The following is a 22976-nucleotide window of genomic DNA, read 5'->3' as shown; positions in this document are numbered from 1 at the left end:
AGTTTTATCCTCTGCTGCGCCCGGTATGCAGCGTCTTGGACTTTGGTTAATTGTCTTTTAGCTTTGTGCTTTAAAACCACACTTGTTAGAATGGATTAAAATAAAATTCTCTGCCACCCACAGGAATGGGAAGTAAAATCCCAAGTGCTTCTCTGCCACTTTTACGCTCTTGGCACCCAGTTCACCCCTTAAAAGAGCTGGAGCTATCACGGTGCAGCAGGAATGGGTTCTAAGCCGCGATCTTTCTTAAAGTGCTTTTGATAATGCGGTAATTCCCTTGGTTAGTCTCTGAGCGCTGAAATGGAATCTCGACCCTGGACCAATCTCAGATGCACTTTGTGCACTGCCATCTATCCGAAAAAATCCATTAGTGCAGGCGGCGGATGTAACCCTGCATCTGTGCTTACTGCCTATCAGGTTTCTGCTTTCCAGCAGGTGTTAGTGCTGGGGAGGCTGCTGGAGGGATCCAACTGTGGCATGGAGAGGAGGTGGGCAGCTGTACAGCAGTGCAGGGGAGCTCTTGCATTTCTGCCTCCTGTACTTCCTTTATAGCAGGGGAACTAGATGAGCTTAAAGGTCCCTTCCAACCAAAACTGTTCTATGATTCCGTAGTTGAACGTGGCACAAAGCTGTTGGCAGTGTTCTACCTACAAGTCTGAAGTACCAGGTAGAACGAACACAGTGGTGATTTTTCTGTTGGCTGCACCCCTGAATACCTGACAGCAAAGGTACCATTCCCATCTTGGAAACCCCAAAATTGTGAGAAACAGCAAACATAGTCCTGTATGCATAAGCAAACAATTAGTGTTTGTCCCAGGTGAGTGAGCTGCGTTCCTCTGAATGACCTTTGGAGCTCATAGTGTTATTCAAGAGATCCAATATGTATAATTACTTACATTGCCTGTAGACTTTATTTTTCTGGCATGTGTCCTACTGAGATATGAAAGTGTCACAACAAACAGACTAGGTGACCTTTAAGGGTCCCTTCTAACTGAAACAGCTCAATGATTCTTTGAAGTATTCCTTCAGTAAAAGCAGTTGAAATTCAACGGTCAGAGAATACTGTAATCCTGATAAATATCAATGAGCAGCTACTTTACTTTCTTATAGGCATTGGGAATCAACATTTTTTTGTGCCATAGCATGCCTTGACAATTTAGTAGAGAAGCGCATTAGTTGAATTTTGGAAGGCTTTATGGTTGTAAAGGGAGCAGGCTTTTTTTTTTTTTTTTTTTTTTTTTTTTTTTTTTTTTTCCAATTTTCCCATATTATTTCTTTCTCTTAAGGCACACCTCCCTAACCTAGAATCTCAGTTAGATACTTTGCAGACTGAACTCGGTCCACTGCCTTGCTGCAGCCCCCACGTAGCTTCCGCCTATATTTACCAGGCAGCAGAATGAGGGAAGGCAAAGAAAACTTAAAGTACAAATAAACAGAGCAAAACAAAACAAAGATGGAGAGAGAGTGAGAGAGAGTTTGTGAAGTTGGCTGCCTATAAACAATGGAAGACATTTGGAAGCGATTTTATATTCTCTTCATGAAATTCCTGTTATGCCAACTGCATTCGTTGGTGGTGATCAATGTGAAATCTGACATCTGCTGTCATGTAGGTTGGAGACTGGTGGAAGCAGTCAACAAATGACTGAAAACCGAGGGCTAGTGCCTTTGTGCCTTCTTGCCACTTATCCCTCCTAAATTCTGTCTTGAAACAGTGAGTTAAGTCCATTTTGTTTAGATGCTTTGGGTAGAAATGAATTACAAAATTGACAGTTTTGTTTTCTCCACTTAACTATGCAATGATGGCAGCGGCTAATGAGCTAGCAGGGAACATGCTGCTCATCTTACCGAGATGCACGTACTGTAGTCCTTTTACATTTTTTTTTTTCCACAGGGCTGCTATTTATTTATTTACTTTCAGAGGGTACCACAGCAACAAGAACGTCGAGTTACCAACTGCATGTTTAAATCCAATAGGTTTAATGATTGTCGTACTGTTGGATATTTACCAAAGTATTCATTTCCCTTTTTTAAAATATATTTTATATCTAAAAGAAAGGAACAAAAGCATTACATCAGTATTGGACTTCGCTGAAGCTTCATTTTTCAGTCCTATAACGTGAAAGCAGTGATCTGTCAATTCTTGCCAAATATGGAAAATTAATAATCCGTGTGATTACAGAAACTGAGGATTTGGTTCAGCAAAACGTTGACTTGTGTGCTTTACTTTTTTGTTGTTGTTGTTTTTTCAGCATATTCTTAAGCTCATCTCTGCTTGCTGAGATCAATTGGATGTAAGCCTGTGGTTAAAGTTAGGCATGTAATTAAATGCTTTGTTGAATAGGGGCCTCAAACAAAACCTGTAACCTTTGGAACTAATGTCTTTGTTCTGGAGTAAACAGAACTTGTGTAGAATAATTGTTACAGGATAGCAGAGCAGAGGGAACAAAATTTGGGAAAAGACAAGTTCACGAGGCACTCTTCATACAGTAAAGGAAGTAAAAGCTTAAGATGAATTTTGGCTAAAAACTTCACAATAAGATAATGTATTGCCCCATCCCTGGAGGCGCTGTTCTGTCCCTAGAGGTGTACAAGGCCAGGTTGGATGGGGCACTGGGCAGCCTGGTCTAGTATTAAATGGGAAGGTTGGTGGCCTTGCCTGTGGCAGCGGGATTGGAGATTCATGATCCTTGAGGTTCCTTCCAACTCGGGTCATCCTGTGACTTTGTGATGGAGCTTATATTAGACCAGGTGTTTTGAGAGTACCTCCTTCAGATGTTTGAAGTTAGAGTTTTAAAGGTAAGTCATTTTTGTAGGCAACTAACAAACGTACTAGAGGAAGCCTTTCTGCATTTTGAAGGTATTGGAGTACAAGATCTAACAGCACTTTTTCATGTCTCTGTTTTATTTTTGTTTGAGTTGAAGGTTACAAGAGAAACTAGGTCAGATCTTGGACCAGCCATCCTTGACTTAATTTTTTTCAAGCTGGAGTTTTTGTGCTCTGGCAAAGGAATTTTCAGTGCCAAGACAGTTGGGTTTTATGTTTTTATAAATACATGACTCAAAACAGGGTTGTCATATGGGCTTGTGGTTGAGCTGATGTTGGGATGATGGATATTCTGAGGTGAGGGGTCTGGAGCACAAGTCTTATGAGGACCGGCTCAGGGAGCTGGGACTGTTAAGCCTGTAGAAGAGGATGCTCAGGGGAGACCTCACTGAACTCTACAACTTCCTGAAGGGAGGCTGTGGTGAGGAGGGGCTTGGCCTCTTCTCCCAGGCAACAAACAGAACCCAAGGAAATGGTCACAAGTTGTACCAGAGGAGGTTTAGACTGGACATAAGAAAGAACTTTTTCTCTCAGAGAGTGGTCAGGCGCTGGAATGGCTGCCCAGAGAGGTGGTGGAGTCACTGTCCCTGGCAGTGTTCAAGAGGCATCTGGATGAGGAGCTATGAGATCTGGTTTAGTGGTTTGCTGTAGCTACGGTAATGGGAAGACAGTTGGACAAGATGATTTTGCAGGTCCTTTCCAACCTTGTGATTCTGTGATTCTATGATTCAAGGATCAGCTACAGTAAACAACCATTTTTTAGGTTCTTATTTATTTCCACCTTTTGAAAAGAACGGGCATCCCAGGGAGGTGTATAGGACACAGAGATGACAGCTTCTGCAGAATTTTATTTGATCATGTAATGGATCTTAGTGCCATCAGGTAATCATAAAGAAATACTGCCCACTAATCATCTCTTTGTGACTTTCTCCCACCACTCCCCTGCCTCTGTCCCCATCTTGATCTTTCATCATGGTGCCTCCTGTGATCTGGATGTTCTGTGTGCAGTGTAAGTCCAGATGACTTTTCCAAAAGCCATACAAATTGCAGAAATATTCTGGTAGATTTCCGTCTGCCAAATTTTTGGATACCTGACAGTGGATTGATTAACCAAGGCCTCTTTTGGTAATCAGAAGTTAAAACCTGATTTGGAGTAAGCCTTTCATGCTTGATAATGACTAAATCAGCAGTTTTGCATGAATGCTGTACTCAGATGAAAGCTGATCTGGGTTACAGCTGGTTGGTGAAGCTGACCTTTGGTTTAAGCAGTTTGTGTGCAGGGAAGGGATGTGCTGAGGGTGTAGAAGCCAGGCTTAAGTGTTCTGTAGATTTCCTGTGTTCAGCATAGTATGGGAAAAAAATGCTCTGTAGACCACACACTCCCAGTATGCGCCATGTTGCTGCTTAAAAACACTTTGACATGTAAACCAGGTTCAGCCCTTTCTGGACTTTATGTCTGGGGCCTTGGTTGGTGGTGATAGAGGTCTGAAAGGAGGTTGACTGGAGAGAGATTCAATTGGGCAGAACAGAAGGATTAGCACTGCAGCTGTTGCCAATACATTGTTGATGTTGGAGGGGCAGTTTCTGATGGCTGGGTAATTCTTCTATAATAGACTAATAGAACCCATGCTGTTGAGTGGATAAATCTAGGTAGTTGAGGATGGTGGAACTGGATAGATTGACTACTTAGTACTACATGTGTATGTTAATAGTGTGCTTACTTGGAACTCTGTGTGAGGTCGAGCTTGTTGGATGGAATCTGCTAGGATGAAATATGCCATGTAAGTGCAAGACTGGTATTCTGCCTGTTTATTTTGCACAAAAAACCTAGGTCAACAACTACCTTAACTACTTTTTTTTTTTTTTTTTTTTTTTTTTTTTCTTTTTTTTTCTGTCAGTACATCTTTATTTTTGAAGTTGTTTTAAATGAGACTTTAAAATGCTGGCAATTTTTACAGAAGTACATTTAACATAGAATCATAGAATCACAGAATCACAAGGTTGGAAAGGACCTACAAGATCATCTCATCCAACCATCCTCCCATTACTGTAGCTACAGCAAGCCATTAACCCATATCTCCTAGCTCCCTATCCAAACACCTCCTGAACACTGCCAGGGATGGTGACTCCATCACCTCCCTGGGCATCCATTCCAGTGCCTGACCACTCTCTGAGAGAAAAACTTATTTCTTATGTCTAGCCTAAACCTCTTCTGGTACAGAATAGTACAACACAGTGCAGGTGTTTAGGATGTGAACTTTGGTATGTTAGATCTCATCAACACATGATGAAGAACAGTTCCTCTGTGGCCAGAGTGAATGACACACAACTATTTTAGTATTACAGGTTTGATTTATATGGACTTTAAAGGGGTTTGTTCCCTACACACAGTGTAGAAAAAGTTTCAGTACATAACAGCTGTGTTGGGGGTAGAATATAGTGAGGGTCTGACGCTGTTTTTTACAACTCTGCTTGGATCCAATTATACCTGTTAGCAAGCATTTTGACAGAGAAGCAAAGATGAAATGAAATGGAAGTAGCTGATAACGGCATGGGATGAACGTGGGGAGGTGGAATGCAATAACCAGAGTGAGAGTACGCTCTTTGAAGAGGTGCTGTTGCTTGGGCCCTTATAAGAAGAGTCAAGAGGACTTTCAGCAATGACAAATAAGTTTCTTTCATCTGAAAGTAGCAGATTGCTCCCTAGAATGTTGCTATGTAATATCCTAATTTAGTATCTCCTGTGCATGCAGAGAAAGAGCTTGCTATTGCTACTGAGTGATGCAAGCACTTCCCTCAGAGTCTGCAGCAGTAGAGGCTTATAGTTTGGTGGCAAAGATCCATGGCTTAATCTCTTCTGATGACTTAGGATGGATGCTGGCATTGCTTCAGCACTGACTAAGTGAACCACTTAGTTTATTGAGAGTTTTCCTTGGAGGTGTGACCCTTGCTTAGCAGTGAAATCCGATGAGATCACAGCCCCGGTAGTACAGTTATAGACACATCAAAAAAGTGTATGTTTATGGTCCTCCGTTGGCAGATAAGGATGGCAGGCAGCTGGACGTGAGCAAGTACTCTCTGTGGATTCAATGGCTGTAAAAGGGTGCTCCATTCACACATCCTCCTGCCTCCTCTGCATGTGTGCATCTGGCTCCCAGAGTCTTCAGGTGGAGTGTAAGCAGAGGTGTTCTTGGCAGGCTGCTGCATATGGGAACTGAAGACATAAAGGACCTGGAAAATAAGTTTGATTTTAAAATCCTCTTTCTGTTGCCTTTCCACTAGTTTGCCTAAAACGCGCATCTTTCAGCTGAGTATCATTTTAACAAATGAAAGGGCCCTTGGTCAGTTTTTGGTTCAAGGTTATTCATATCTTAACATTGAGAGGAAATGCTGTTTATGTTGATGACTCTTCTGCAGTGTAATCTCCAATTTTGTATGAAGCAGATAGCAATTACCATTTTATTTCACTGACAGCCTGTGAGGGAGCACATGTTTCCAGTACCTCCATGGAGCTGGACTCAACTTGAGCTTACACACTGCAGGTGAAAGGCTGGGTGTACTGTTGCCAGTCTACTCAGCTATCCGGTTGCTTGCCAGTTCTGTAAACAAGGTTAATACTACTACAGAGAACATGTGAAACCAGCTGCAGTATGTGTGTCATTAGTTGAGTCTTGCGGTTTTATTTTCCATGTTGTATTTGTTGAACTTAGGTATAATTTTGTAGAACATAGGTAACAGGTAGCTTGTATTGTTTTCTTTGCATAATACAAGGTGGCTGCAATTTCGGTAGGGGAAGAAAACCATCAACTTTGTTTTTAAAGTAAAAAGCTGAAAAATTGGAATTTCTTTTTATGCTTCTTGGAGAGTATTAAGTGAGATTATATAACTGCATAAACTCTCCAGGGAAAGAGAAGTCTCACTGATAATGAAAGAACGGAGTAGCTGCTTAGTGTAATCTGCTCTCTATGGAAAGTGGTGAGAAGGAAGCAAATGGAGCACTGTGCAGTCAGATCGGGCCTCATCTGTTAGGACCTGGGAGCAAAAGCACATCTGATGGTGCAGTTTTATATGAGATTGCCAAGCTTGCATCTAGGTTTACCTTTTCCTTGAAAACACAGTTGATTCTGCTCAGTACTGTCTACTACAAATAAAATGGAATGGATAGAAGTTATATTTTTCCAGTTCATGTTACCCAAGAATAAAGGGAGTAGTGTGACGCAGTCAAACAACAGTGTAATCAAGCAATTCTTCTGTATCGAAAGTGTAAGAGTTGTAAGAGTAGCTAGACAGTGGTCATCTTGAAATCATGCAGAAAATCTATTTCTTTTGGTTCTTCAGTGTCAAATGGCTGCCAAATGGAACTGAATATTGAATGGGAAGCAGAACATTGAATTTGGTAATCGTGAAGATGAGATGCTTTGACACCCCTGTCATCACTGAAATATAGCTGTGGTGAGCTCTGAAGTCAGTGCTCTTACTGTTTCAGGAGCTCTTCAACATCGCTTCATTCTAAAGGAATCAGTTTGTTATCAGGGAGGGCAAAGAGCAGTGGCCACTCATATGGTGAATGGTAGGAAAATGAAGACCTTGCAGTTGATGAGAGACTTTCTTTTCTGGTAACATCCCTGTCAGCATAACACAAAATGAGCAACATAGGCCCCCGTGTATTGCCCTTTTAAAGAGATTTAAATTCACTAATTCAGCGTTCAATGGAAAAAAGGGAAATACAGAACTAAAACCCCAAACCTGAAATAAACAGCACTTACATGAATGCATGGTGGCTCACTGAATATGAGAAACATCCAGAGAGTGATTGTAAGCATCCATACAAGGGAAAATACCAACTTTGTAATGCCATAAGTCATGTCTGCAAGGAATCCCATGGAGTGGTCATATGTGAGAAGGTGTTCTGCAAGCACCTGAGGAGCAAGTCTAGCAGCTACAGAAACAAAATGAAATGAGAACAGCTGAAGTAGATTTATTCCAATGCTGAGATCATTCTTTATGAGAAAGAACAGTCACCGTAGTTAAGTGTTGGCTGGAGCAAGGAGTGTTTATTTGCCTTCAGTTACTCCTGGTTGTGCTCTGAGGAGGAAGATCCTGTCTTTTTTTTTGCCTCTGCTCTGTGGTTCTCAATAATAAAATTGTATTTATCTGTATACGGCAACATAATGCCTGGAGAATCCATAATCTTAGGAAGGGAATGAGTGACGGATTCAGAAGGGCTGTGACCAACTACAGCCTCCAGTTCAAGTGGAATTTTTCTTCCCTTATCTTGCAAAGAAAAAACAGTAATTATTTGACAACAAAACAACAAAACGACTAAAGGAGTCCTCAGCAGTTATAGAAACTACAGAAATTAATGTTTTGAACGAAGATGGAGAACAGGAAGAACTGTGACATAATGAGGAAAAAAATGTCTGTTCATAATAGGCACAATAAGTACAGTAAGAGTAATAGGCTGCATATGTTACAAGAATAAACAAGTTCATGAAAAAAAATTCTAGTGCAGAAAGGATGCAGAGGGGTACTGGAATAGATTATGTGAACGTTCTGGGACCTATATCAGTTGAGATCTCATAAAATATGTAGATACAAGACTGTTATCTTTAAAGGAGGCAGCTGCCCCTGTTGTGTAGCTGTTTCCAGCTCCATTTGTCTGCGATTCTCACCAGGTCCTACAGTGAGTGGGATAAAAGGAAATGGGATAGTTGGAAGGTTCATGAGTTAAACTGGAATCCAGATGATCAGTCTGTTACCCTCTTTATGTCAGAATAATGGATAATCTAGCAGTGAATATATAGGAGATGCTGGCAGTTGAACATGGATAAGTTTCAGGTTTGAAAGTATTTTCTTTCCTGCCAAGACCAGTGCTGAGTATTTTGCCATGTTGTGCTGTTAGGCTTGAAACATCTGGATAAGTTCACTTTTTCATGTGCGGTCCCTTGCTAACACAAGTTGAGGTTCAGCCCTGGGTGGTACAGAAACACCAGGAAGCTTAGGCAGAGTAAAACTAACCTCTCTTCAAAGTGCTTTTGTAGACATAACCCATGTGGTTAAAGCACATCTGAAAATAAACTGCAGGAATGCTAGGCCAGACTATTTAGACACTTGTGTCTCAGTCAGTTACTCAACATGCTTTAGACCATGTTGGAGGAATAATCCTGTAACAAAATGAGTTCAGTAGCGCGTGGTTTGTGTTTTGCATAGTAAAATTGTCATGGACTTGTTGGAGTACTTCAGTTGTGCTGTCTTTGGTTGGAGGAAGAAAGTTGTTTGTGTTCTGGGGAACGCATGGTGAAGGCATTGAGAAAGGGACACCGATATCTGCCTTTCCCCCGGCTTTCATTTAATAGTTAAGAACAGAAGTAGCATGCAGATCAATAAAAATGGTAGGAGTACCAGAATAAGCAGACTTTTTTTGGTGGAGAATGCTGAACTTTTCTAGGAAACCAATTGGTTCCTGTGCATTATGTGTTGATGGAAATTGAATTCTTTTTATGTGAGCAATAAGTCAAGTGTTCTGTTAAGATCTAAGGGGCTGGATTCTGGTCTCCAGTAATTTAAATGTCGAGTAATTCAAACTGTGGGGATATTCATGATTTACACTACAATAACAGATTACAATCTGGTTCTTATTCCTTAGGATTTTAGTATGGTTATAAAAGGGATATTCATCTTCATTTTCTAAATGTCTAGCAAGTTACCTAATTAATCCAATACTGTCTTCATTCTGGAGGAGGTTGTTTAACTTGAATTTCGTTGTCAAATACCACATAGACAAGCTCGTGTGGTGCTAACATTAACTAATGATAAGAGTTATCCAGATACGCTGTTCTATCATTAACTTGAATTAGTGCAACTCCAATTGTTTTCAGCAGAGAAAAGCCACAATGCTGAATGGAAGAAAGCACTGTACTCTGCAGTTACCATGCAATTAACTGATATAACCCCTGTACTTGTCATGCTTTGTGGAAGATCCATCCAGGGTGACCAGCTGCAGGTCAGTTGTATGAGAACGGAGACCCTGGGGCTTAGAAACAGTTTATTAAGATAATACTGTGGTGTGAAGATCAGCTGTCACAGTAGTCACTAATGACAGTGTGTGTCTATTTACTGTATATTGTCTAAATAATTGTTGCCTGAGTTGGAATGTTTTGCATTCTGGAGGAGGGTAAGAACAAACAGCTGAATGGTGGGGGTGTGAATGTGGAGCTGGCTTTTGCCCTGCTTACTGAAGGTTCTTCTTCATTGTAGATTCCTCAGTGGGTTTTCTATTAGAAAACTGAGTACCCAGCATTCAAATTAGGGTTGTTTGTTATTTTTCCCCCTCCTGTTCTGCCACTTATTTTTGCAAAAATGAAGGATTCTGCCCTATTTCAGTTTTCATTCACGTCAACCAATGACACCAAAATGTACCAAGGAGAAGAGAGGAGAAATAGATGAAGATGTGGGGAATGACAAAGCTGTTCTTTAAGCTTTGTTCTCAGGAAGCTGAGCTAAAAAGACTTTTTTTTCTTAGGCATTTCTTTGTCCAAGAGAAAAAAATCAGAAAAGTTGAACTGAATTCCTTCATCTAAGTCGAAGAGTACAAAGCATGTTGTCACTTGCTGGTGTCTCTGTGCATTTGTCACTGGGAAGCCCACAGCAATGTGCTTTCCAAATGGTCTGTAAAAAATGTACATATAATCCGTTCTTAAACAAAATATATCTTGCTTCTTACCATCAAAGCAAAATACAGCTGCTATGTTATGTAGACCTTTCGTTACCCTTAGGGTGTGTCTAATGGGAAGTCGGGTGTGTTACTGCTGCCCATAGGAAGTTCTTCCTTACAGTGATTCTTGACAAATTTCCAGAGAATTTCTTTTTTTTTTTTTTTCTCCTCAAAAAATCTTAACTAATGTGTAAGTACGTTTGAAAGAGTGTCTTATTTCAGCTTTATAAGAACATCAGAGTTTTTTTTTTTACTCAAGAGCACAAAGAAAACTCAATGCTTACGATTCAGTTTTGCGAACCCTTCCCTCTTCTTCAAACATTCATATGGAAATACACCATTAACTGTGAAATTCCCTAGCAACCTTAGCAGCCTAGAAGAAGGGATCCAAAATCCAGCAGTAGTCAATTCTCAAGAGAATTTGTACTATCTATTGTTAATATTCATTATATTCTAATAAGTGATTTGCAAAATTCTTTTCAGAGTCTCTTTCTTTCTTTGAACTGCAGCAGTTGTTTTGTTGGAATAGCACAAGCTGAAAAGCAGGACCCCAAGCTCAATCTTCGTTCTCATCAAATCTCTCTTGAAAATCTTCAGAAACTCCAGTTTAAATTTAATTCCCTTGCTAATTGCTTTAACGACCCTTTTTTTTTTTTTTTCTGATAAATTGTTCATTGAAAGCTGATAGAATAATTACTTCGTAACATAATAAATGGTTTGATAACTCTGCTTAATGAGGGAGCTCGTAATATCAGATACGTGGTGGCAGCAGTACGTTCTGCCATGTGGGGCACTGTGACAGCCTTTGAGCCTCCTAATTCTCTCATTAAGACCAGTCATCCTTGGAAACCTGGAGCTGGTGTTATGGTATGCAGTGTCTCAGGTGCAGAAAATCATTCAGGCATTGCTTCATCTCAGCCTTATTCCCAAGGGGACAGAGAAGTTCTGGCAAAACGTCCCCTTGCTTGACAGTGACAGGACCAACTCATAGCTGTCACATGGAGTGAACTGCCTTAGCCAGTGAAACAGGTTCCCATGTGATATTTTGGACTTATTTTCTTCTTGGAGCACCCCTCTGCTCTTCATTACTTCCCTGTTCTTTGCTCCTTCATCCTTTCTATTTACTTTCCCTGCTTTTCTACGTTACGAGGCTCTGTCAAAAAGAAACCCACCTAATTAATTTCTTTCTACAGGAACAAGATTTTTGAGCTTATTTTCTATCATTATTTTTCTTTAATTTGGTATTTGAAGTTTTCCATATGAGCTCTTCCTCCGTAATACCTTTTCATCTCCTGCTGACTCTCTTTTTTTATATCTATACAAGTGACAGTAATGTGTGTGTATGTCACATGAAGTAAAGATGCTTAGTGGATGTAGCCCAGCAGAGCTGTATGGCCTCACTTCTTGTTATTCCGAGGCTTAAAAACTTGAGCCTCTCTTTCAGGCTTACGACTCAGTCTGTCTTGTCACCTGAGTTCCTCGCTCTCAAAATACATTCTTTTAATAATAATCTCTGTTATGCTCCTTTCATTATATGAGATCAGTAGCGTAAGAGGCTACCTGCACCTAGTAGAACAGTTTTGTGCAGTTGTCAGAATTCTCATGTGCTTGCTCAAAGGTGCTTACTTTTATCCTTACTTTGAGGCAGTTATTCCAAAGAAAGGAATATTTGTACTGCAGAGCACCATTAAGTAGGTTATTTGTGGGCCAGTCAACTTGAGAAACGTGGTTATGGCATTAAGGTCCATAATCTCAAATGTTCAAAAAACATACTCACCTGTCTTTAAATGCAAAATGTGAGTGTGAAATAGGCACTACTGGAAAGCGAAATGACTGGTGAGCCAAAGTAATTAAGAGAAAGTAAATAATCTCTAAGGTTCTCATTCCGCATGAAAATAATTTTGTATCTTAGCCTTCATGTATTTAAAAATAGTTTCCTGCTAATTCAAGATGCTTGTGTACTATGTGTGTGAAGAACACTTCAGTTATAATGAAGGGATGGCAAATTAGGGAGTTATTTTCAATGGGTGTACATACATACATACATATATATATATATATCTTTTTAAAAGAGACCTTTATTTTGGCAATATGAGTGAATGAATCTTCCTGTATCAACAGCTTCATGTGCAAGACAGCAGGTGGTCAGCCAATAATCCTCTGATGGCTTGTGAGTAGAAAACCTTTGGTTTTGTCTTCAAGGCATAGAGATACCAGTACTTTACTACTTTTCTTCTCCCAGCCTAGTAAGCCGCTTACTGCTGGGCCATATATAAGCTTTCCTGCTTTAATTTCAAGAAATCTGTTTCCTATCAGCATCTGTAGTTTTTGGAATACAGTTTATTAATAATTCTTTCCCACACTAATAAAATCTACCTTGTAAAATGGATGGAATGCATTAGAGTGGCCAAACTTCTCTGGAACTGCCATCTGCCTTGAATAGTGCTAGCATGAGGCTGATGGTGGTCTGATGGGAACCTGTCAACTCCATCAGTATCTCAAGTAGTTACCTAAGAGAGCTAGTATATGTTCATTATTTATCTGCGGATTTGTGTGCTAAAGAAGATGAATCGTACATTTATTTCTGCATGCATCCTGCCCTTTTACTCCTTTCTGTTGTCCAAAAAGGACCACATGTATATTGCATATTCAGACTTCCTTCTCTTACTCAGGTACTTAAATGAGGTAGTAGGGCTGAAATAGATAAGGGACTCAGTTTTGTATGCGCAGCGTGCGTGAAGAAGGCATTGCATAAGCTTGCTCTGAGAGTGCAACACAGCTGCCCTAATTATGAGCCAACACTGTTTTAAGGTAGTGCTACACAGGCTCTGAATTGCTTGCTCCAGGTGTGTGAATTTCTTTGCTGACTGTACAGGAGCCCTACAACTATAAATTTAAGTCATAGCAAACTGAGGTGTGTAAAGCAGACAGACTGGATGTATCCCCCTGAGCATCAGTTGAAGATGCCGTGTGTTACCTGCTAAGTAGGGATGCTGAGCCATTTGGTAGTGAATTCAGAGGAGCTGAAGACAGAATCATAGAGTCCTCAGAGCAGGAAGGGACATTTAAGGGTTATCTAGTCCAACTCTCCTGCCATGAGAAGAGACATGTACTGCTTGATCAGGTGCTCAGAGCCCTGTCCAGCCTGACCTTGTGTGTCTCTAGGAATAGGGCATCCTCCACTTTTCTTGGAAACCTGTTCCTCACTGCCCTCACTGTAGTTTTCCCTTGTATACAACCTAAATCTCCCCTCTTCATGTTTGAAACCATTTTCCCTTGTCCAGTCACCACTGACCCAGCTCAAGAGTTTGTCCCCTTCCTTCATACAGCTCTCCTTTTGATACTGAAAAGCCACTCTCAAATCAATTCAGAGCCTTCTCTTCTACAGGCTGAACATCTTTTTACCAGATATGTGGCTCTTTTTTTTAATGCAGGTTAGAGGCTTTCTGGTTTATTAACTGTAGATCCTCATGCTAGCTTAAGAGGATTGGAAATTAGTGCTCATGTCCTGCTGTCATCCTCATGCTCTCAGAAATCAATGAGGAGTACTCTGCAGATAAAGTCAATGCTTGGCCAGAACCCTGCAGATTTAGTGAAAGAAAGTGAAGAAAACAAAATAAAAACAACCACAAAAAATAAAAAATTAAAAAAAATCGGTATTCTTGAGAGCAGCGTAAACCTATTCAAAGCAAGAGAATTCTGTAACCTGTTATCTGCTGCAGGAAAACTGCTTTTTATTAATCGATCAAAGAAAATGTTGAAAGTAATTGGAAAAACGACTTGAGGGAGGGAAGAACAGTGTTAAGAAGTATTAGTAGGAGGCTGATACTGTTTGTGAAATCAGACTATTCTTAAAGCTTTCATATACTCTGTGTAGTGTATATAGAAAAATAACTTTTTTATCTGGGGAGAAGCTATGATTTTATCTCAGTAATTGAAAATAATCTGTGAAGTTGCTCCTTACCTAAACTTACACAACCCCCTTTTAAATCAGTTGTTATCTTTCAGTGAATTTCTCAATAAATGTTGCTGCCTGCACTTCGATGGCATGATCCCATGTAGCAAACAAGGCTGAGTACATTCTATTCATGACTGAACGCAAGCGTTCCTGGTGTTATCATGGTGACATTTGGCAGTGATGCTATGCTTAAAGGTGGTTGCTGATGTTTATTATGAATTGTGTATACTTGACTGGCTTCATTCATGCCAGGTGGAAGCCTGACCAGGTATCTACTGCAGATTTTTTTTTCATTAAAATATATATATTTTTAAAGAGGAAAGTTTTGAGTTCTGACTTTATTTGTTCACATTTGTTTGTCTGTCCACCCATTTCTTACAAAAATCTTGTTCTTTTCCTTCATTTCAAAACTTCATTCTATTGTGCAACATCACTGATTGCTGTTTGGTGATGTGCATTGCTCCCAGTGCTTTCGGTTCCTCCAAAAAGCCATGTATGTGAAAAGGGGAGAAGGGAAACACAAAAGCATATGGAATTATCTCTACATTGAGCAATCTGTGTGCAATGCAGTTTCTGAGCAAAGATTTTCAGCTGCCTCACTCACTGCAATTGGGGGATATTGTTTTATGAATTTCTCACTCACTAGGGGTGTTGCTGGCAGAATTCCTCCCAGTTTCACAAACACTGAGCAGTCCCTACAGATGTCACTCAGTAGTCATTATCTGTTGTGCTTAAGTTAATACACGTAAATGATTCTGTCATTTCCCACTGCATAACAACCAGTGATAAATCCAGGTGTATTAATTTCATATTTTTAGAAGAGAAGAAAAAACAAATGGATTCAACTGGACTGTGCTATTGAAAATGCTACTAATCAGTTCCCTCAATAAGTGGGAATACTTTTATGGAAGTAGTGATAGAGGTGGGATTATTTATTTATTTATTTTAGTGTCTCCTATTAAGGCACAAAGTCTCATTTGAAGTCTATTGAACTTGATGAGAGTTTTCCAAGTGACCTTCCAGTGTCTCAATTTTAAGTCTGTAGCGCCCCACAAAGTGGTGATGCTTAGAGGTGCAATTAGCGTTATAAATCTCAGCGGTTGTTAGTTCTAAATCCCAGTAATGGTAAGACCAGCGTGCATGTAACTGAAGCATAGTGACAAGAACAGCAGGAAGATTTATGCAAGTGTTGTCTTATTTTGGTTTGCGTGGTCATAGCATTGGTTTGTAATGTTGGCTTGGAGGTATTCTTGTTACCCTAACATCAGTGTATTCAAAATCAATACAGTCATGTATCACTGACATGTTTCTGGAAAGACATTTGTATCCATATGGTATAGCCCAGGTGGCTGGGTTTTATTTATTTTTTTTACATATCTGCAGGTAATGCGACGTGGCTTAGAAAATCAAAGATAAGTGTAGAAGTCTCAACTCATCATTTAGCTTTATGAAATCATACTTGAAAATAGAACTGTGCTTACCGCTTTCATTCAGTAATGACAGCTCATGTTTTAAAGCGCACATCTATGGAGGTTTTGTTTGGTCTTTGCAGATGGAATGCTGAATTGTGCAGAGTTAGTAGCTCTCACATGGGTGCACCCAAATGAGGATGTGTTGCCTCAGGACCCTCCGTGAATCCTTCTCTGCACGTACTCTGTGAGGATATCTGGTTCTGTGATTGCTGGCTAGTGTAAGCCTCACCATCATTTAATGAGAAAGGCTTATCAGTATATTCAGTGGGGGAAAAATGCTTGCCTTTGGATCAGTGAAAACTTGAATCTTATTTCTCCAACCAGAATTTATTGTAATTGATCCTTCTTTCATATTTTGAGGTGGGAGAGGTTTGCTGCTGTATACCTACATAAGCAAGAAGTTAAAAAATGAGTCAGTGGAGTGGCATAGCTTTTACCATATGTCACTGGCCGCCAGTTGCATATCCACTCCATCCCTTTGTGCTTCCAGTTCCTAGCAGCACTGGTATTCTCTTGCTATCTGAAGCAGAAAGGGAAATGCTTGGTATCCCGTACTATTCTACAATAACAACATATTCAGCTTTCTGAAACATATATTTGTCATTATATCTGTATCCGCTTATAAAAGATAGATGATAAAAGCCTATTGCTTAGTCTCTCTCCCTTCTTTGCAAACGAACGTACTGCCTTCACAATTCTGAAGGAATTGTTAGGGACCATCCCTGCCAATGTTTGTTAGGCACTTAGCAGTGATGGGGGCTCAGGTGGAAGAGTAAAGGCAGACTTTGTGTTTTCCACCATTCTTTAAACAAGGAATTCAATTTCAGTTTGATCTGTAGTTCTCCAGCAAAGCACTGACTTTGACTGCAATTGTATTTGCTCTGGTTTTTTGTTGTTTTTTTTTTTTTTTTTTTTTTTTTTTTTTGTTCAGTGGATGCCATTGGGCATTGTATTGTATATGAAATAATTTCATAACATTTCTCTAATCTAACTGGAATCTGCTACTGTAATCTATAAAAACCCCAACAATATTAGACAATGCAAAAAATAACACGTGACTTTGACAAATTGCATGAGCTAGAGCATGGCCTTAGGTCCTACATGAGAGGACCTGAAGTGGATTGACTAACCAGTTGTGTATTACCATTGTGGAGAATGGTTCATGTGCTTTGACAGTCTTGTGGATGAAATAAGTCAGGACCTGGGATCAGGAGAAAAGGAGTAGCAAGACTTCTCATCAGTAAGTGACCCGTCATGCTGATTCTTTGCCAAGAGGGATGAAATTCTGAATAGCAGAGGGCACATCCAGTGTGGTTGCCAAACAGAATGGTCTTTGAAGAGCTCTCAGCCACTCAGAGGATTGCACCAAGTAGTATCAAATAAAGGGGCCTGGTGCTTTCACTCTGTGCATTTAACTGGGACAGACATGAACTATTCAAGACTTAGTAAGATGCCATTTTTTGAGCATTTGTTGAAGTACTGTCTGAGGATCTAGAATAGATAGGGTTTTCCCTGCAAAGGACCTCATTTGAGGGAAGAAAAACAGTTTTTGTTTAGGTTTGCTATTTAGTTTTTGGAAACTTGTTTAATTTAGTTTTTCTGCATATGCTACACAACTCTTGTTTGTTTTTGTTTTGTTTTTATTCCAGTAATATGATAGCAATGGAGTAAGTGTTATAAGTTGTTCTTTCATTCTTGATGTTTCAGCTTCCATTTCAGGAAGAACATGATCAGGGCAAGAGCGTTCTCAGAATCACCACACTCCCTTGGGTTGTCATTACAGTCACACAAAAGAGATGTATAGTGAAACTTCACTTGTATGTGCTGTATGTGGTATCATTTACTTAAATGATATGAATGGGAGAGTTATCCCAGCGGATGTCTGCTATGATTCTTTTCTTTGGAAAGGTTATTCATAATTGTTGTTTATCATTTTGGAAAGGATTTTTTCAAATGTGTCTTGAGTATTCATTTTCCATAGACTTCTGCCTAGGGGGCTTAAAAGTGATAACAAAAAGAGTAAAGAGTCGAAAAAAGATGTTAGCACAAAAGCAATTTTCAGTATCTTAAGTGAAAGAGGGAAGGAAGAGGGGAATGTCCTTTTCATTTTGTTTTCTCTGACTTCAGTTCTTTAACTTCTACCTCAAAACCTCCATTTCCCCCCCTTTGCTCTTTTCAGGTTATGGACAAGAGGAACTTTTGTTTAGAAAGAGCGTGATAGCATCCACAAGAACTTGGCAGTCCGAGTCTTTCTGTCTGTTCCTCTTTCTAGCTGAATTTCTTTGTGTCATTTTTGACTGAATCTTCAATGTTCTTTACATCAAAATTGATTGTGTTCCTTTCTACAAGCTCTTACAAAAACATATCCAATGGGAGGAAAACAATATATAGCTTGTATTTTGAGACTGCAGCAATATTGTGATAAGAGAAGCATTCTGACTAAGGTTTGATTTCCAATCTCATTTGTTTGCCTGTGCAATCTTATATGTCACATACATATCACAGAAGATTATTGTGCCTCAGTGCAAGGAAATTTCTTCCCAGAGAGAAGTGAAGTTCTTACTTTAACATCTGATAGGAATTTTAAGCCAGTTTAATGTAAGAGGTAAAAAATAAAAAATAAAAAATCCTCTATAGAAACTTGATTTAATTTTATATAATTATATCTCTGTGTAATGCTATGGGGATCGTATCGAAAATTGAAAATGGAATTGACTCTCCTAATTTTGTATGGCTAAGGAAAAACTGAAGGAAAGACTGACTCTGGTTGTGTTTGACTTCAAGGTCAGAGCAGAATGGCTGAATGTGGTAGTTAGATTCTATAGTTGGGACAGTCTTTTTCTGTGTGGAGAAGTGATGGAACTACTAGATTGATCCTGGTATTTCCCCAAGATTTGATATGTATTTGGCCATTAACTGTTCAGTGCACCTTCATCTTGGATGGAGAAAGTAAAAAATGAATCTTATGTTAGAGGAAGTGGAATGTTTTTGCTGTTAGATCTCTTGCTGATTGATACAATCGCATGCCAAGGGCACAAGCCTTTTTTCATTTTGAAGTGAGTGATGTCTGGGTTCATTGATGGACTTGCTTGATTTTCAGAAGCTCCTTGAGCAAGGAGACAGAGTTGTTTTGGAAACTGTTGTATTTATGAAATCTCAACATGCTGCTTATGAGTGCTGGTTCAGTTATTTTACTGTGGGATGCCTTGGGTGATCTGCTGCTGGAGGCCAGAGCAGGAGTGAAAGGTGACCATTGGCCTTGATGGCACCCGTGGAAGTGGAAAGAACTGCTGCTGGACTCCGAGGAAAGGAGGCTTCAGCCAAGTTGCTCTGCAGGAAACGCACTGGAAACATTCACTGTTTTTGCAGAAGCAGAATGAAGAAAGTTTCTAAATAAGACCTTGGGGAGTTTGCAGATCTGCAGCAAGCTTGGCTGACTTTTGCAGGAAATAAGTTTGCTCTGAGGCCTAGGATGAAGGAAGTACTCTGTGTGAGTGATGAGGCAACATTATGATTCAGTAGAGGAGACTTGTGAGGGAGAAAAAAATTGTATAGTCCTTCTAGGATTCTTGTTACACTTGGAACATTGCAGTAAAGGGAAATAGAGAAATACAGATTCTAGGCAGGGTAGGAATCATAGAGTTAACTCTGGGCAGTGATTCCCTAGGAAGTATATCCTAGGAAAGACTATATTTTAGCTGTCATGGCATTTTTAGAATCAGCTCACATCTATGGATCATATCTCTTTAGAAACTAAAAGAACAGGAGGACTGTCCCAAAACAGTTTGCCCCACAAACCAGGTAAAAAACAAACATTCCCTACCAGAATTAGTAAGCTTTCCGACTGTCTAGCTTGGAAACTGCCTGAGCCTATTAAAAACGTGTGAAAATATGTTGTCCAGTTCTCACTGATACTCTTAGGGAAAGGTAGAGCATTTTACTGTAAATTCTGTCTTTAGTGACATGGATTGTGAATCATTGCTGTTATTACCTCATTCTGAATACCTGCTTCATCAAGAATTAAAATAAGTACTTTCTTTATTGGTGAGCCTGAGATATTCTTCCAACTACAAACCAGATGAAAGGATATTTGTATTTGTCATATACTGAATGTACATAGGAAATAAATGCTCGTAGACCCAGTTAGTTCTTTCTGTGGTTTGGAGATCTAGAATGCTTTCCCAAGTGTGCATTTGCCACCAGGGCCTCCATACTGTAGAAACCATCAGTCATCAACTTTTCTATCAGCAGTGTGCAGCAGAGCCAACAGGGCATGAAAATCTAGACTGCTGTATCTTGGAATTAGAAGAGATAGCAAAAGAGACAGTGCATTTATTGAGCCTCTATGTGTGTGTAAGGGCGTCATCTTTTTCTTTTCTTTTTTAGCTGTTTTGTGTGTCAGTTTTTAGCTTGTTGAGTAAACTACATGACTAAAACTTTTATGTGTCCTAGATACTGTTAATCAATTTGACATTGCTGAAAGAATTAGGAGGTGGCTTGGATCTTTGGAAAGAGTAGCCTAAATTCATCTCAGCTAACTTTTAGAGTGTTGAAGAATGATGTCTCTTTCAGAAGTTGCCTTAATTCTCTTTGTATGGAGAGAGGCAGGTATCTTTGTAGGTCTGTATCTATAGGTATAGATTTTGGTCTTAGTGTGGCTGATGTCTTCTGAAGATACCTGTCTCGCTGCACTGACTGCACGAAGAGCCTTGGATGATTGTGTACTCAATTCCTGTCCTTCAGCTGAGAGCAACATTTATGTGGAATATCATGAGAGTGGCAAGCTGCACCTTCTATTCAGCCTTTCATCACCAACTGTGTGCTGTTGTGGAGTAATTTGATAACAGGTAGACTGCTTGGACAAATGAGGTTGCCTTTACCTGTGCTGACAAAAGGATCAGGTGGAGGTCATCGAGAAATGCTGACAATTCAGGACCTATTGATAATAGAAGCAAGAAAGGAAGGGGTGTGTCTGTAACTAACTTATGCTTTCTAACAAATGTTTTCCTTTGCAGTGTGGAATTAAGTGAATTGTTCCCTGTGAACTTTCTTAATGACCTTGGAGAGCAACTTCAAGGGTTGAGGAATATTCATGTTCAGGTGCTTTAGTTTTTGCCTAATTCCAAGGGAAGAGATAATCACTCAATTTTGAGGAAGTGTGGGGAAAGACATGTGTCATTATTCACTTGCAGTTCAGGAAGATAACTTAACTTTTGAGGGGAACATGGGGGAAAAAAAAGGTGTATATTGCTGTGTGTATAGTTAAGAATTTTTTGTGTACCTCTGGGGGGGGGATCAGTACCATGCATATACTTTATATTGTGATGAGTTGTAATTTTTAGAAGCAATTTACTGGCAACTTTATAAAAAGTTACGCAAGTCATAGTTTTAATCATTTAATATTTTATCGAAGTATATATTCACTAGCAGTGTGTTAATTTCGCTGAGCAAAATGCTGCTGCTGTGTGCTCAGAGTTTATGCCTTCCTTGCTCCTTTCCCATCTTTCTGTTTGCTGTAAGTAATACCAGGTATGGGAACTGGAGCTTTAACTGAAACTTAAGAATCTTCTTAGGGGCTCCGTTTCTGTGGAGGATCCTACAGAGACTAACTCCAAGTAGTTTTTATCTACAAGTTCAAACTCTGTTTCTCTAAAGTGCCTGGCTTCTTTTGTCTCTGCTAGGAAGTTTTAAATTAACTCAATTTACTTTTGAGTAACTTGGTGTTCCTTGGAGAATATCACAAGGAATGGAAATTGGTCATAAATCAAATTCAGCTGGTCCAGAAATATTTGATGAATGTTGGGAGTAAACTTAAGTTCAGCTATCTTAAGTTAAAGTGCAGACCACTGCCTCTGGGACACATCTGCTGATGTTCAACATTGATTTTTGAGGGCTGCTCTCACGTAGAAGTAAGTGAGCACTCTTTCTACCGTGTGCTTTGGTAGCAGTTTCTGCTGTCCCATTTGCAAACAATGCAGAATGTTGCTGGAAATTGAGCTCATCTTTTCCATTGCTCTGGAAGAGACATTACAGAGTTGGAGCTGCTCTGGACTCAGCTCACTCAGGTGAGGTCTATTCCAAACTAAAGTGAATTTGAGAGCTTTCTCTTGTTTTCCCTTCCTGTAAATCTTACTTTGAAGAAGTCACTGTTTTTCAAGAGTAGTTGCCACCTTAGGGTGTATGCATTTGTACTTTCCAAGCTAGCTCATCTTATTTTATATGTTTATCAGGTCTGAAAACTGTAATGTGTACTTATTTCAGGCTGTGTTCTGAACCCTCCATATCTGTTAGACTAATATATGCTGTGGAGGCTGTGGAAGCCTTACTTAGCTCTCCATATCCATGTTATAATAACTTATTATTTGGCTGAGGGCACTTTTGAGAGCTAATCCATGATGTGTTTACTTTGGCTGGAGGAACTGAAATGCTTTAAAGAAAAGAAATTAAAAGCTTCCCAAATGCTTCTGCATTTTTCTTTTCTGCTCGTATTATGCTAATCTGATTGTTTTTAATGTGAGGGCTTCTTTTGCCCTGGGTCCTATGTAATCTGCAGTGTCATAAAAGGTATAGCACTTTACTGCTAAGCAGTGTAGACTGCCTTGTAACCTAGAAAATCGGAGGCTCTCAAGCATACCGTGTATTCATAAACATTTTTTCTTTTGCTTTCTTGAAATGTCACCATTCTTGAGGTCACTGTATTTGATATCTAGGAGGTCTCACCAAGATGCCTAAGAGGGTGTATAACTGAGCAGGAGCTTAAGAAGCATAACATAAAAATCTCTGTGAATATCTTCTTTTTTTGGGTGGTTGAGAAAATAATTCCTTATATGCCAGGTTGGTTATTGCCATCACTCGGTTAGCAAATAAACTGATTATTTACCATTAGAATTAATTGTCCTCTGCTTTCTCTTTCTGAGACAGAAAGATGAAATGTGACAGTGAGATCCTTGTCAGTATTAGGGAAGTTTCATTGTTTTGTTCTGTTTGTTGACACCTGTGTCTGGTGCA

General features: G+C 39.6%; 1 protein-coding gene across 5 annotated transcripts in view; it reads left to right on the top strand.

Moving 5' to 3' along the window:
- ENOX1 (ecto-NOX disulfide-thiol exchanger 1) overlaps positions 1-22976 on the top strand; it is a 360206-nt gene that overhangs the window by 2596 nt on the left and 334634 nt on the right. The gene's annotated exons all lie outside the window — the stretch shown is intronic.

The sequence above is a fragment of the Excalfactoria chinensis genome, chromosome 1 (genome assembly GCF_039878825.1).
Source record: "Excalfactoria chinensis isolate bCotChi1 chromosome 1, bCotChi1.hap2, whole genome shotgun sequence".
Lineage (NCBI taxonomy): Eukaryota > Metazoa > Chordata > Aves > Galliformes > Phasianidae > Excalfactoria > Excalfactoria chinensis.
This window is presented reverse-complemented; position numbering and strand designations above follow the sequence as displayed.